The sequence below is a fragment of the Heterocephalus glaber genome, unplaced genomic scaffold (genome assembly GCF_053883595.1).
Source record: "Heterocephalus glaber isolate CG9 unplaced genomic scaffold, H.glaber_assembly_v1.0 deba00001429, whole genome shotgun sequence".
Lineage (NCBI taxonomy): Eukaryota > Metazoa > Chordata > Mammalia > Rodentia > Bathyergidae > Heterocephalus > Heterocephalus glaber.
Window position 1 is genome coordinate 3,475,967 of NW_028258294.1, and position 12,353 is coordinate 3,488,319.

The 12,353-nt window shown below is 35.1% G+C and overlaps 1 protein-coding gene across 2 annotated transcripts in view; it reads right to left on the reverse strand.

Moving 5' to 3' along the window:
- Picalm (phosphatidylinositol binding clathrin assembly protein) overlaps positions 1-12,353 on the reverse strand; it is a 186,906-nt gene that overhangs the window by 105,764 nt on the left and 68,789 nt on the right. For both annotated transcript variants that reach the window (XM_087212108.1, XM_013066857.3), the window contains one exon: positions 8,784-8,888. The gene's annotated coding sequence lies outside the window, so the exon portion shown is untranslated. Of the gene's footprint in view, positions 1-8,783; positions 8,889-12,353 lie in introns of those variants that run through there.

Here is a 12,353-nt window from a genome sequence, read left to right on the forward strand (position 1 = left end):
GCAGATCTACATTGATCATATCCCATAAAATAACACTATTCCTCGAGGTTGGGCTGAAGCTTGACCAAAAGGAGGAGGACTGAGAAATGAAGCAAACACTAATAATTTGCAAAATGAATCAGTAGTATCATTCTATAATATGCAACTGAAGCTCTTATTATTTTAATACCAACTTGTTTAGACTCATATGCTACAAGATAAATCACAGATAAAATTATTTATTTATAACTTTGCACAAACTTACACACTCTAGCAATTCACCTAATATACAAATTCTAACCAATTACTGCCCAAACTACTAACATCAACCATAAAGCTACTCTCTGATTAACACCCTTTCTAAATCCTGTATTTTTCCTTAAGCCCCTCCTTTTGAGACATTATTAAGACTTGGTTCAAGTAGTGTTCTCTCTCATCGGGAACTTTAACAAACTCAGATTTTCATGATCATGTTTTTTATGATTTTTATATGAAATGTGGCCAAATAAATCATGCCTCCTCCCCATTTAAAGATGTCCATGTCCTAATCCACAGAAACTCTGAACTTGTTATTTTACATGATAAAAAGATGTTCCCATCATGATGATGTTCCTGGAGTGACTAAAGATGGAGAGATTATCTGAATCAAACTGATGTAATCACAGGATCCTTACAAGAAGACAGGTGGTCAGAGGGAGGACAAGGTCATGTGATAACAAAAGCAGAGATAGCAGTGATGTGGCCATAACCCAAGGACAGCCTGTTACCTTTAAAAGCTGGAAGAAGCAAAGAATGCATTCCCCTCTGGGACCTTCAGAGGAAGGAGCTCAACTGACACCTTGTTTTTAGTCTGATTGTAGACTTTCAGCCTCCAGAAGTTACTGTACTTCTATTGGGTTAGAAGTAAAAAATTACACAGTAGAATATGTTTCTATTAAGTAATCATATTTGTGGCAATTTTGTTACACCAGAAATAGGTAACTAATATAGAAAGATTTGGGAAAGTATACTCTTACTCTGTGGAGAATGAAATGTAAAGCAAGCTCAGAAAGAGGGAAAACAGGAAGGAATTGCTATAGACTAGAAGAGTAGTGATAGTGATGTGAAAGAGAATCTTGGAGGAAGGGGAAGTAGAAAAAATGGCAAGGAAAAAATGTATACAACTTGTACATATTTGTTTGAATAATAAACTTGGCTTTTTAGAACACTTTTAGCAAATACAGTCAGTTCCCACATGTCTTCCATCTCCACATACAGCCTCTCTCACTATGGACATCATGTGCTACAATAATGCATTTGTTACAATCAATAACACATTACTGACACATCATTATTATCTAAAGTCCATAGTTTATATTAGGATCCACTCTTGGCATTCTATGGGTTTTAACAAATACAAGGCATGTAACTCCTGTCATAGTATACAGAATAGTTTCATTGCCATAAAAATTCTCTGCCCTCTGGCTATTCATCTCTCACTTCCCCTAACCCTTGGCCACCACAGATTTTATATTGTCTTCATAGTTTTGTCTTTCCCAGAATATAAATTCATAGGATTATATAATATACAGCCTCTTCAAATTGACTTCTTTTACTTCATAATATGCATTTAAGATTCTTTCAGGTCTTTGCGTGGCTTAATAGCTCATTTCTTTTTAGCACTGAATAATATTCTTTTGTATGGATGTATTATACTTTATTTGCCTATTCACCTACTTAAGGACATCTTGGTTGTTCCCAAGTTTTGGCAATATGAATAAAGGTGCTATAAACTAATTCCTGGGTGTATATAAGGTTTTAATAATTTATTAAATATTGAAGACCACAATTGCTAGATCATATAGTAAGAATATGTTTAGTGGGAAATTGCCAGTCTATCTTCCAAAGTGAATATGTCACTTAATCTTAATTATCATGACTGAAGAAGAGTCTTCTGAAGAGGTGTTCATGGGGGTGCTATACTCATCAGTGGATTAATCCACTTGTGTTCATACTTGAATGTGTTGTTAGAAGGTGGGGCCCAGTTGAAGCAGGTGGATTACTGGGGCATGCCTTTGGAAGATATATTTCTCATTGGTGCTCTTGTGCTCTGCTTCCAGCATGATGTTCCTACCTTGGAGCCACCCAATCACGGACTAAAACCTCTGAAACCATGAACAAAAATAAACCCTTCTCCTTTAAATTATATGTGTCAGGTATTTGGTCCCAGTGACAAAAAGCTAACTAATCCAAGGGCTGACTCATTTTGCATTCCTGCCAACAAAGAATGAGAATTTCTGTTGTTCTGCATCCTTTCCAGTTCTTTGGTGTTATCAATGCTTTGGATATTGGCCATTTTAATAGGTGTATTAGAGTTCTGTAGATTTGTAAGATAGAATTTGTTCATATTTTATTAGACTGATACTTAAGAATTTCATTTTATAAATGTAAATGGTAATGTACTTTAACTTCAAATTCTATTTGTTTATTGCCAGTATATAGTAAAGTGACTGGCTTTTGTATATTAACATTTTATCCTGCAACCTTACTATATTAGTTGTAGGGGTTTTTTGTTTTGTTTTGTTTTGTTTGCTTCTTTTGAACTTTCTTCATAGACCATTGTTATGATTTGGATCATAAATATCCACCAAAGATTTCTGTGTTTAAGGCTTGGTCCCTAGTTGATGACATTGTTGGGATATGGTGGAACCTTTAGGAGGTAGGTTCTAGTAGAAATAAATTAGGTCATTGAAGGCATACCCTTGAAGGAGATATTGGGACCCCAACTTCTTTCTTCCTCTCTCTTCCTTCTCTCTCCCTCTTCCTCTCCCTCTCCCTGTCCCCCTCCCCCCTCCCTCTTTCTGTCCACTATGAGGTAAGGTCAGCAGCCTCCTTGACTGCATGTTTCCACTGCCATGGCGTACTGTCTCAACACAAGCCAAAAATGAGAGGGCCAAGTGACCATGGACAGAAACATCTGAAACCATGAGGCAAAATAAATCTTTCCTTCCTTGAGGTTGTTGTGACAGTTAATCTTGATTGTCAACTTGACTGTACTGAAAGACTCTTGGAGAGGTAATTGAATTGTGAGGGTGATCACCTCATTACTGGGTTAACCCTTTGATGAATTTATAGTTGACTGAACTATTTGGAGATGGGGCTTAGTTGGGAGAAGTCAGTCATGGGGGCATGACCTTAAGGACTGTATCTGATCCCTTCTTCCTTCCTCTCTGGCTCTTCCCCTGTGCTCTGCCTCCCCAGTTCCATGAGTTGAATAGCTTTTCTCTACCATGCCGTTTTTCCATGATATTTCTGGTTTGTACACAGCTGACCATGTACTGAAACCTCTGATACCAAGAGCCAAACAACCAAAGTTGTGGGTGTCAGATATTTTGACCAACCAACAGGAAGCTGACCAATACAATTGCTTATCTCAAGTATTTTGTTACTGCAACAGAAAGCTGACAAACATAACAATCATATCATCTATAAATAAAGCTAGTTTGATTTCTTTCTTAATTTATGTATCATTTCTTTTCTTATTGATTTAGCTAGGACTTTCAATATGATGGTTGAAAAGCAGTAATAACAGAACATCCTTGCCTTGTTCCTGATCCTACTGGGAAAGCTTTGAATTTCTTATCACTACCTATATTAACTGTAGGAGTTTTGCAGATGTTCCCTACCACACTGAGGAAATCCCCCATTATTCCAAGTTTCCTGAGAATTTCTTGCAAGGCAGATCTCCAGCAACAAAATCTTTCAATTATTGTTTGTCTAAAAAAGTATTTTTCCTTCATTTTTGAAGGCTAATTTTATCAAGTACATACTTCTATGTTGGTAGTTTGAGATTTGGGGGCTTTGTTTTATTTTTGCATTTTAAATGATTCTTGCTACTCTCCGTTGCATAGCTTTTGTGGTGAAGTCAGATATAATTCATAGCTATGTTTCTCTACAGGTAAGGTACTTACTTCCTCTGGCTTCTTTCAAGATATTTTTCCTTATTTTTAATTTTCTGAAGTTTTAATATGATAAGACTGCATGTTGTTTTGGGCAGGTATTTGTCCTGCTTGTTGTTCTCTGAGTTTCCTGGATCTATAGTTTTACATCCCAAATTAATTTGGAGAAATTCTTATTATTGCTTGAAATGTTGCTTTAGTTCCTCTCAGTTTCTTCTTCTGGTGTTCCATTACATATATGTACTTTTGTAGTTGTCCCACAGTTCTTGAATATTCTGTCCCTTTTTTAAATCCTCTAGCACAGAAATCTCTGAGTTGAGTCTGATCTACTAATGAGCCTATCAAAGGCAGTCTCTACTTGTGATATTATCTATAGCATATTTTTCTTATTCTTTCTTAGAATTTCCATCTCTCTGCTTATATTTTTGGCCTGTTCTCGAATGTTGTCTTTTTTTTTACATGAGAGCCCTTAGTACATTGTTCATATTGTTTTAATTTCCAGATTTTTAAAATAAGTATTTTTATTTTTAATTGACACATAGTAATTGTGTTATACTAAATAGTAAGACATAGTAATGTTTATAGGTGATATTTTTGTAGGAGAACAGAATGTATAAGTGATTAAATCAGGATAACTGGCATATCTATCACCTCAGAAGTATATCATGTCTTTGTGTTGGGAAAAAATCAAAATCTTACTACTACTTACTATTTTGAAATATTGTCATCAACCATACGCATCTTTGTATGCTACAGAGCATTAGTATCTATTCTTCCCATCTAATTGCACTCCTGTTTCCACTGTCCTGTAGAAGTTTCTGACTTTGGGTTTCTGTTTGAGCACGTTTTGATTCTTTGTCTCTGCCTTTTCAATTTTGGGGCAGTGGTTTGCCCTGTGACCTCAGTTTTTGACTGGTCTGAGTGATGGTTTTGGTTTGGTTTGGCCCAGATTTTTTGGTTTTTGTTTGGTTTGAGTTTTGTTTTGTTTTGGCTAATCCTAGGGATAGAACCTAGGGTCTTTTCAGTGAGCTAAATTCCCACCACTGTTCCTTTTTTTTTTTTTTTTTTTGAGACAGGATCTTGCTATACCACTAAATTGCCCACTGGTTTGGAACTGGAGATCCTCCTGTTTCAGCCTCCTAGAGTGCTAGGATTACAGGTGTGCACCACCATCTCCTGCTGAGGTGGTGACTTTTAAGCTACTTTTATGCTGGAATTGAAATTAGAAGTCCCAGACATATTGATTTTGAGTTGCTCATGAGACACTCACATGGAGCTAAGATACCAAAGGATGTAAATGTAAATTGGAGATACAGATCCAAACAATATGAATATGCATATGTTCATGAAGTCATAGAATGTATGAAGGTAATCTGGAAGCCAGCTAAATACACACCTGGGGAATTCCAGCATTAAAGAGACAGCATACAATTTTGAACAAGCACTGATAAGACAGTCACTTTCTGATAAATTAAGTTTTTCCTGCTACCTGGTTATTGCTCATATAAATTTATCAAAGTTCATTACCTTTTACTCTTTCACACCTACACCTCCCACACCCCAATTAAATAAAGCAATTATATTACATAATCTGCTCCTTCTGGGACAATTTTTAAAATGTAGACATTTTAACAGTAGAATAAGATATTTCAAACTACCTTTTAAATAAAGTGCTATAGATTGATTAATAAATCATTTGTTTAAACATATCACTTTAAAACAAAGATATTTTATTTTGGTTGACTATCTAGAGGAAAATTGAGTGCCAAATTCTAAACTTCCAAAGACAGGATTAAAAATTTAGATGCTGGAAGACTGCAGGAAACAGTAACATTTTTACATGCTACTGTAAAGGCAAGAAAGATACATCTGCCGAAGTTTATATTATAATTAAATCACTTTGTACTGACATAGCTTTACTTTAGAGAATGTTTGTGGGGATTTTTTAATCAGATAAAAATAGGCCTGCTGTTTTCTCTATACCAATTAACATAGTTGACATTTAGCCAGCTCTGCACTGGACACAGCAGGATATGTACAGTTTGTCCTGATTCTGTGGGAAACGAAAAATGCAAGACTTGCCACAAGAAAAAATAATGTGAACCCAAAAATCATGGTCCAATATAGCAAGTCAAATTAATTAAATTGATTTACTAAAGGTCAGTCTATGCTTTCCAGAGAACCAACCAGGAAAGAAGATAGTCTGGAGTACTAATAAACATTAGAGACTCTAAGTTTAACTATTAATACTATGTGTTATTAAATAAACATATTTAGTTGAAGACATTTCATTAGAGTTTGATTAGATTTTCAAATTTTCATTCTGTGAGTTTGATAAAAGAACTGGTAGTGGCTTGTACACAGCATGTAAAAACATGTTAAAAAATTTTTCATACAGAAGAACTACTTAGATATCTCTAGTCTACTTCTTACATTTACAGATGAGAAAAGTTGCTCCTGGAAATGTTGAAGTCACACCTTTATCAAGTTACACAGATACATTGCCCTCTCAGAACTTCTGCCACATGGCCTTTGGCTCATGGACTCAAAACTTGAAAGGTATATCAAAACTATTATAACATTTCAAATAACTAGAGTATTAAAAAATAGTTCATTCTGGTTCACTTAAAATTCTGCATAACTAATATTTTGAAAGAAAAGTACTTTTATAATTATAACTTCACTTTTAATATATAGATTCTTAAATATTTATCTAAAATATCTTAGCTCATAGTCCCACCTTTGTAAGTAGTAGGTTGAGAACATGAAATTGCTGATAGCAGATAATATTTTTAATGACAAAAATATTTCATATGTTTCAACTGAAAGTATGAGAGCAAACCAAATTGAATATTTGAGTAACATGTAGTAATATAAGTTCATTATTCCAATGAGTATTTTATATTGTTTGATATGATAGCTCTACATATAGATGGTTCTGATGACTATGAAGAAAATAGTCTGGCTCCAGAAATATCCTGAAAAATTCAGGACTTGTCCTAGCCAATCTCCAAGATAGGCCTTGGTGATTCACCTCCTAGAATTTATGCCTTTGTAGGCATCAGGGTGATATATACAACCAATAGAGTGAGGAATTGTATGTAGCATGAGGGTGGTATGTGAGTTCTGAGGCTAAGGTCATAAATGATATTGCAGCTTCCACTTTGCTCTTTCTTGGCTTATTCACTCTGGCAGAAATAAGCCACCATGTTATGACAATACTCAAACAAGCCTCTGGAAAGGTCCACATGTCAAAGAATGCAGACCTCTTGCCAAGATCCTGCACTAACTTGCTAGCCTTGTGAATGAGCCGTCTTGGAAGCATATTGTCCAACACCATAGTCGACCTTGCAGAAGACCTGACCAACAGCTTGCTTGCAACCTCATGAGAGACCAGAACCACCCAAAGCTGTTCCAAAATTCCCAGCCTACAAAAAGTGTGGGGTATATTGCTGTTTTAAGCCACTAATTTTGGGGATAATAAGTTACTATTACAGAGCTTTAAAAAAAAGAAAAAATAAATGTAAAATGTTCCTTGGATTGTGGCTGCATAACTTTATTCTCTGCCTCTGTTTTCAAGTGGTTTTCTCTACCTGGATAATCTAGGATAATCTCATATCTAGATCCATAATTTTAAGTTTTTAATTTCTTGTCATGCTAGGGATTGAACCCCAATCCTCCTGCATGTGCACTGTACCACTGAACTACACCTCTAGCCCTTGATCTTTAATTTAATCTCATCTGAAAAGACTCTTTTTCCAAAAGGATACATTTAGAGGTTGTATGGTGTGGACTTATCTTTTCAGCCCACTCCTTGCTCTTTAGTTGTGTAACTTCCCTCCTTTACTCCTTCATACACACACACACACACACATCATCATCATCATCATCATCATCATCATCATCATCATCATCATCATCATCACAGTTCCCTCATGGATTAAAAAAAAAGACTAGAAAATAATAATACTATGGGGAAGGAAAGAAACAAAAAGATGGCATTTGTTTCAAAATGTAGTTTATAGCTCATGTGTTTTTTATGGACCTGTAAGGCCTTTTTTACTCCATTCCAAGGATTATTATTGGCCTCACTCCTGTGTTGCTCCATGAAGTCCTCTTTGTGGAATGATCCAAGGCCATACCAATATTTCTCTACTTTGATACTCAATAATACCTGTTCAAAATTCTTTTAGTATCTATTCTCTAATTATTTCAAGTATGCATTGCATATCTATTCAATTAGATTGTAAAGTCCCTGCTGGCAAGACCACATCTTTTCCTCATTCTGAATCCCTTCCCTTGAACATTGTCTGGTGGAGCACATTACATGAATATCAATATGCATTTACTGATTGGCCAAATTAGTGGAAACATTTTAAATGTACTTTTCTTTTTTCTTCCTTGAAGATCATTTTGTCCTAGAAACCATTCCTTATATCAGAACATAGTACAGAGATTTCCCACATGGACTCTGTTAGGGTTTTAATTTAAAGCAGCCCCCAAAGGATCATGTGTTGAGGGTTTGGTACCCAAGGCAACAGTGTCTGGAAGTAGGGCTTTTTGAAGGTGGTTGGATCAGGACAGCTCTACCTACATCAGTAGATTATGATGGATTCATAATTTATGCATAGACTGTACCTGAAAACCCCACCCCTAACGTGATGGTGAACCAAACAATCCATACAGGTCCATATATCCTATGTCTAAATATTTAAAAGTCATATATTAAACCACCAAACTGGGCCAGGGATTTACCTCAGTGGTGCCACCCACCACTGCCTCGCAAGTGCAAGGTCCTGAGTTTGATCCTCCGGTACCAGAAAACCCCCCAAAAACCCACCAAACTTTTAGAAAGAAATGTCCTACCTTTTATCCTGATAAATTTCCTTTCAGCTTTTTCTTTTCCGAATTTCTTTCATATTTTCCATCTTCATTCTATCTTTGTGTTATATTATACTCATTCTCAATGCGCTAAAAAATTAAAACACAGAATGTAATGTATTCAGTGTTCAAATATATTTTCCATCCAAATAGTAAAGTAAATGTAAAAGAATGGAAAAATTAAAATTCTTTGCTTGAAAATTATTCTTATAGAGTACTCAGAATTCTCTTTTAAAATTAAAAAGGGAAAATAATTATTGAATATCAAATTTTTAAATCAAAATGATTGAAAGAAAATTTATCTGTATATATTAAGTATTTTAATAAAAAATAAAACTATTCTGTTTGCACATCTGTTGCCCATTCAGTGGCCAATGTGAAGAATTGATATCATACTTCATACATGTTATGTATTGCCTATATATTCACACATTGAAGAATAATATGAATTACTTTATGTTACACAATTTTCCTCAGCCACCATGTTCAATAAAATACTTACTAGGTCATGAGTACTCTCTGGAAACACAAATTGAAATGTGAAGAAAATCCTGAAAATGGATGCTTTGTATACTGGAAAATGATACTGCCTTATGCAAAAATCTTTTGCACTCACGCTGAAAGATAGGATCTGAAAAATTAGTCTTTTCTTCTACCTAGATACCTCTGTTATTCAAATGCACCCAAATTGCTGGGATTGATCAATAAATTTGGTAGTGGTACAATCCGCAAGACTTCTCAGCATTTAGATACAATTTCTTTCATTTAAGGACACAGGACAAGAGATGTAAAGAAGTAGTTCCCTGGCTCCTGAATGTGGTTAAGCACAAGAGTGGATGCTTAGGAACATATGATACTATGTCAGTGCTGAAAGCCAGATCTCAAGTGCCAGTGGTGCAAATTTATGTTTTGTGTTGTGATATACAGGGCCTGCTAAAGCTGGGTGACCTTGCTCAGGTAACAGGGCTGTGCTCTTACACCAAAATCTAGCAATGAAAGTCAGAAATTTCTTTACATGGTCATATATGATTCATAGACCTAAAAAATGAAGTTATCTGTACTGATACAGTATATTAGGGAGAGTTTAGACTCTAGAAAATGGTACTTGGGCAAGTTACTCCACTTACTTTTTGTCTCAATTTCTGTACATATAACCTTGAAGGCTAGTTGCAAGGCTTAAACCCACCTGTCTAACCAAGTAATGAACAGTATATGGATCATAGCAAGCACTATATGTGTATTACTTTTACATACATTTGCCAAGCACTGTGTTAAACCTAATCCACTCTTGGAAATAACACAATAATTAGTAATTATAATAATTACAATCATCTTTAAAATATCTTCATTATGTAGTAAGTACAGTGTTTATATTATCTCATTTCATCCTTAGAACAGCCCCAAGAGGTAGGCACCACTCTCAATTTCCAGAGGAAGAAACTTAAATTTAAAAAGTTTAAGTAATCTGGTCAAAGGCACAGATAATGACAAGAGCTGAGCTTTGAATAGAAATTTTCTGAATTCTAAGCCTATAATCTTTTCACTTTGTTCTTGGTGGACCAACCATGTCTGCTAATCACAAATTCCTAGTTCTGAAATCACTGAGTACAATAGTACTGTTATTTGTTAGTATTAAAATTATCAGTAAATTGTAATCACCAAACTCATCTCCTTGAGGGCAGAGATAGTTTGATTCATTTCTTCACACAATGCCTAGAACACAGTAAATAATAAATATTTGTCCAACTAATGATGATTAATCTGGAGCCAGTGAACAAACGTATTTTGTGAATTGGTGCTCTAAAATAGATTCACTAAGACAGCCATAATATTTCCTCTCCTTTAACAAATTTTATATGATAATAACAATTACTTAAATTCAGTCAAACATACCCCTTTTGTTCTTGCTTTAACATTTTTAGCGATACCCTATAGACTTTGACTCTCCCATAAATTTTTCTCAAGACTCAAATTTATTCATATTTCTTTTGGCTTAAACTATTATTCTCATGGTCTTTGTTAGATAGCAAATTACAGGACGTTTAGAGATGTTTCCTTGTTTAGATCTGAACTGCTTGGGCAATTGTTTTCCTCAAAAATACTCATAGTACGCCCAGATTCATACCAGAATATGGAATATGGTTATTCAGACTATCTCTCATTTTAAATAACATTTAAATTTAGATTTATGTATTAAGCAAAATAGTGGAGATGCATAGTTTTATTCTGAGAGTTTCAGTTCTTCAGTTCCACAAGGAACAAACTGCATGTAGTAACATCTTTAAGATGGCATTTGACAGCCAGCTTTAGGGAGAAAAAATTGACCCCCCAAGTTCATTTCTTCTCCACTGAACCAAAGTAATAGCTATATATTTACATTTGAGTTTAGATTGGGGAAAAGGGAGCGGTTCAAGTAAAATCATGAAATTAATCAAAATGGTAATGGAAAAAGGCTGCCAGGATGTAGCTCAGTGGTGCAGTCCCTGCCTGGCAAGCATAAGGCCCTGAGTTTGATTCCCAGTACCAAACAAAGAGAAAAAAAAAAAGGCTGACAGATAAAATTATCTGACATCCACTCCCCAATCTTCCTTAACAATGAGACCTTGATTCTAGTTGTCCTTATAGCTACTCAAAAAGAAAAAAGTGGGAAAAAATGTTCCTTTACAGTCACATATATAGGTAGGTAGGTATGTGACTACATTCTAATTAATGACATTGTAGCAAAATTGTCCTTTGGGATTTCCTGGAAGACTTCCTTAAGGGCGTTCATTCAGCTTTCTTTGTCTCTGTCTCCTTCATTTGGAGTGGAAAGAGCCCAGTCCTGCTGAGTTGCTGAATTGGGCTTTAGCTGATGGCTGAAACAGGTGCAAGGATTTTGGAAAGTTAGGTAGAAGCCATGTACTGAAGATGGCAGAGCAACGGTAGAGTTTGTATCCTTGATTGTAGAACAATTATACCAAGACTGTACTGCTTATTTCCAAACTCCATTTATATAAAAGAAATGAACTTATATCTTGTTTAAGGCATGATTATTTGTGCTTTTCTGTCTTTCTGATTTCTACCCAAGAGACAGACAAATCCAATAGAATTTTCATATAGTATTGTTCTCTTGGGCAAAGTAAAGAAAAGGATCCGAACTGATCATCTCCTTTTTCTACTCACCCCAAATGTCTTAATTCCATCTGGTTTAAAGAAACTGAATACATCTAGACAGCTTCTTCAAAGTTGGGGAACTTGTCAATTAATCCTAGTTTATGAATACAGTAGCAATTTCTCAAACGATATGCTTATATTCTCCCAAGATGACCTAGTTAGGGATTCTGGATTTTGTTCCATGAAAACAGCTTAAATGATTTCTCTGTTTACATGGTTTATTAATTACATACCTTTATAGAGCCATGGGCTTTTTCTTAGCACACCAAGAAAGATAAGCAAGCAAAATGTAACTTTCAATCTCAAATTTTAAACTGGTTTATTCATCATAGTGAAAAGTGTCACCCAACTGTTCCCTCAGAAAGCCTAGTTTTTCTTTTCAAAAGTTTTCTCATTTCACAA